Consider the following 4292-nt stretch of genomic DNA (forward strand, 5'->3'; position numbering starts at 1 on the left):
GTTTTCCCCTCACTCTAGAGGGCTAGAATCAGACAGCTTTGGTATTGCTTATAACACAAACGACTGTGAATTGGTGGATGAGGTCCCTGCAGTCTCAAAATGGACTGTTTCTACCTGAGGAAAGAGCAGTGCTCAGCAAGAAGTGAGCTACTGACACAGACACCTGTAAAAGCCAACAATGACTCATTGTTAAGTGGTCATCTTAAAAGAACCATGTTATGAATCAATTTGCAACCAATTCTCTAAAAATGAAAGCCCTGACTAACCTAGTTCAATGAATCATAGAAATTCAGAGGAACAATGTGAAAAATTAAGAAAGAGTGAATCACCCTAATAGAGAACAGAGGTGAGAGGAGAATGTGGTATGATTGAGTCAAATTCCATGGCTGAATTTTTCGTGAGAAACCAAGGAAGACACATTATGCTCCCATTATTGACAGGGGAACACTGGCTTGTTTTTCTTTTTTTAAGTCTGCTCTTATTTATTTGTAACTCTAGAAAAATCTCATTTTTGACTGGCCTCAGACTTAGAGGTAGAAGCTCTCAGGGAAGACAGCTCTGTCCCTCGGCATTCTGTTGCTGGTGTTTTCCCTCGGTCTCCTTCCTTCTCTTGGCAGAAGTTTAGCCCGTCCTGCAGCCTCTTCCTTGTTTTACTTCGTGAGCTGTTTCTTCAGAGCAATACACTGACGTTTCTGTTGGAGGGCCCACGGAGTAACAAGGTGCTGAGTCTTAGGTGCTTTGATTCTAGGTTTCTTAGCTTCTTTATTCAGGCACTTTCTCACAATATGCAGGTGGACATCGTCTTCTTGGGAGAGACTGAAAAGCTTGTGGATCCTGCTAGCTCCTTTGCATGCCAAGTGACGAGACACAGCAGTAAGCCCAGGAATGTCCTTCTCCTCCTTTTATTTTACAATGACCAAGCTGGGAACACTGAGATTGCATCCACAGTGCGACCTCGAGCAGGTTTGCACTTTTTCTCTCCAGTCAGTCCTCCTTGGTCTGAAGCACAAATGCCCCTCACTCAGCAGCAGGGGACATGACCATGGGTCAGACCAGCCTGCTTCATGGTGAAGCCTTTTTTGTCATCGCCACCACGGATTCGGACCACGTCACCCTTGCCTTCTTCACCCACAGCAGCAGAAGCAGCTTCTGTGGCCTTATGCTTCTCATAAAAGGTAAAAAGTTTGCATTCATCATCCATTTCAGCAAGTCTCTGGGAAAAAGATGTTCAGCTCCATCCTGAAGCAACCTACCACCTCCCAGGAACCACAAAAAAGAGAAGGAGCATTGTTTTTTTGTTTTGTTTTGTTTTGTTTTTAAAGATTTTATTTATTTATCTGACAGAGAGAGATCACAAGTAGGCAGAGAGGCAGGCAGAGAGAGAAGGGGAAGCAGGCTCCCCGCTGAGTAGAGAGTCCAATGCGGGGCTCCATCCCAGACCCTGGGACCGTGACCTGAGCTGAAGGCAGAGGCTTAACCCACTGAGCCGCCCAGATGCCCCAGGAGCATTGTTTTTAAATGGTGAGAGGTAGCTGTCTGCTCTGACAGTGCTTAACACTTCCTAGATGCATGACCTAAGTTATTCACTCAGAGAATGTGAGCAAGTCCCTTTGACCTTATAATAATAATCATCATTTGGAAATAATGTACTTCTTGTTTTCTATATATATTCTATAATATATTTCCATATATTTATATATTTATTATAATATAAATTATTTTAAATTTAATTATACATAATATATAATTAAATTATAAATTTATATATAAAAATTACATATATATGCAAGAATAAAATTCTTGTTCCATTCTTATACCAAATCTTTGCCCAGATATCCCTGTAATCTATGCGCTTCTAAACTTTAACACTATAGAGGTGCTTGGGTGGCTCATTCAGTTGACCATCTTGAGTGGCTCATCCCAAGGTCCTGGGATTAGCCCCACATAGGGCTCCCAGCTCAGTGGGGAGTCTGCTTCTCCTTCTCTCTCTGCATGTCACTCCCCCACTCATGCTCTCTCTCACCCACTCTCTCTCTCTCTTCAAAGAAATAAATAAAATCTCTTTAAAAATTTTAATACTATAGAGAGACTATCAGAGAGAACTAGGATTTGCCTCTTTCATAGGCCACCTGATATTCTCCCCGGATACTTTGGAAGAATTGAAAATTTTTTAAAATAACCAGGATGTGTCTAGATACATTTTCATTAATACAGACAGATGCTGCATGAGTGATTTCTATATCCATAATCAGGGCTCCCAGAGATCAGGCAAGTTTTCTTCTATCATGTATCTGAATGTCACTCTCACCCCTTTGCTCTGATCTCCTTTTCAGAAACCTCAATTATCTCTGTTTAATCACTACCTTCTGATCCTAAGATATTCATTTGTCATTAAACTTTTTGTCCTTTTTCTCTCTGTCCTCAAAGTGGGCTCTCCATTTTTCTCTCCTCTATTGGCTTTTCTGGGTTTTCCCTACTTATTCAGCCCAGAGGAAAGTAAGGCTTACTCTGGCCTAGTGTTTCCCCCACCAACTGGAAGGATGGGCTTACTGATTTCTTCAGACTGTCCTTGGAATTCTTCTGTCAGATTATGATGCAGAGGGCCGGTTGATGTCAATGTCTATTTCCTATGCAGCCTCGAGTAAATGGTACGCAGTGGGAGTGAAAGGCATTCCCAGCAGAGAAATATCTCCACACAGCTTCTTCCCATTGTTGGTGAAGCTGCAGAACCTCCAGCGTTTGGCTTAGGGCTTGCTGTTTGCCAGGCGTCCGTGCCAGCTAACAGCTGTGCCCCTGCCCGCTCCCCGTCTTGGTCCCGCTGCCAGCCAAATCAGGCACTAGCCTCCCTGCTGGGTGCATTCCCCATGGCTGCGGTCTGAACCCAGCTGCCTCCCACTGCTGTTAGTTCTAGTTCTTCGGGCTGCTGGAGTAGAAGAGAAACCCCAACATGGGCTCTCTAGGACCCCAGGACCAGATTTCTGCACATTTCCTCCCTGTACTGCAGGGAATGGGGAGGGGGAAGTCAACCAAGCTCTCTCCCTGACTGCATCTGAGCACGGCATCCCCTGCTGAGCTGCCCCCTGCCCAGAATAATGACTGCACTCACAAACCCCAGAGATTGCCTTTGCCATGAACCCATGCTGAACTGAGCTACAAAACAAATCCACCACATGCATTTTAAATCCTGTATCCAGTTTACCAATACACCACATACTATCACCTAGAAACCATGGCACTGCAGCATTATTTTTCAATAGTGTTTGTTCTTCTCTTGGTACATTTCAATATTCTCCCCTTGGAACACATGACTAGGCTGGAAAGTGATCTTCTCTCCTTCTTTGCCAAAACTGTCTTCCTACTATTCTCCTAGTCCTAAACCTAACTGAGGTGTCCTAGGTCAGCAGTCCATAGCCCAGGCTGCTATAGGAGACACACAGACGCACACTATTTGACTTTGTGCTCACAAACACAGACAACACTTCGCAGTAACATTCTCAGAGTTTGCAAAGTGTTTGCACCTAAGCTATTTCCCCTACTCTCCATGAGTTCTGTAGAAGAGAGAAAACACAAATAGCTCCATCTCCTGGATCACAGGAATGTGCTCAGCTACCATTACAGCTCTGCCCTGCCACCACCTTTGTCCTGGACATCTCTCATATGTCCCCATTACTTCTGTCTCCCCAGACTCTGGCAATCTCTCCAGGCTGACTTCCAAATTTGCTTGCTCTGGCTTTCAGGTTCTCTGTTGCTGATCCTTCACTTTGGTTCACTGGACTAGGAGTGGGCATTTCAGACATCTCCTTGCTCCCCGCCCTGCCCTCCTGTAGCTTGCAGTCCTGGTTCCAGTCCCACTTTGCTCCACGCTCTCAGCTGTGAGTCAGCCCACCCATTCCTACACTGAGCCTGGAAACTCAGTCTGGGCTGAGCGCTGGACTCCCCAGTCGCTTAGAAGAGGAAGACAAATATAGATGTGTAAATTAGGCCCCAGAGGAGGCAGAATATACAATGAATACATGATCTGCCAGGCCAGGCAGCCCAACTTAGAAACACAACCAAGTCATCTACTAAGAGTGTGCCCCGGACAAATGTCTTAACCTTTTCAAGTCTCTATTTCTCAACTACTAAAAAGATATAATGATAATACATCTTCCTCCCAAAGACTTTTTGCAAATATCAAATGAGATGGGTGTAAGTTAAGTGCTAAGCCTATTGCCTGGGCCTTGGTAAGCTGTCATAAATATTAACTGTCATCATTACTATTATTATTAATAAGGTTAAAGAATGAGTAATGG

At 44.3% G+C, this 4292-nt stretch overlaps 1 pseudogene across 1 annotated transcript; it reads right to left on the reverse strand.

The window, feature by feature from the left end:
• Positions 1 to 527: 527 nt before the first annotated feature.
• On the reverse strand, positions 528 to 1201 carry LOC309861010 (small ribosomal subunit protein eS6 pseudogene; annotated as a pseudogene). Its single transcript has one exon. The product of its transcript is annotated as a small ribosomal subunit protein eS6 pseudogene (transcript).
• Between the last annotated feature and the right edge of the window lie 3091 nt (positions 1202 to 4292).

This window comes from Mustela nivalis (genome assembly GCF_964662115.1).
Source record: "Mustela nivalis genome assembly, chromosome: 1".
In the NCBI taxonomy this organism is placed as follows: domain Eukaryota; kingdom Metazoa; phylum Chordata; class Mammalia; order Carnivora; family Mustelidae; genus Mustela; species Mustela nivalis.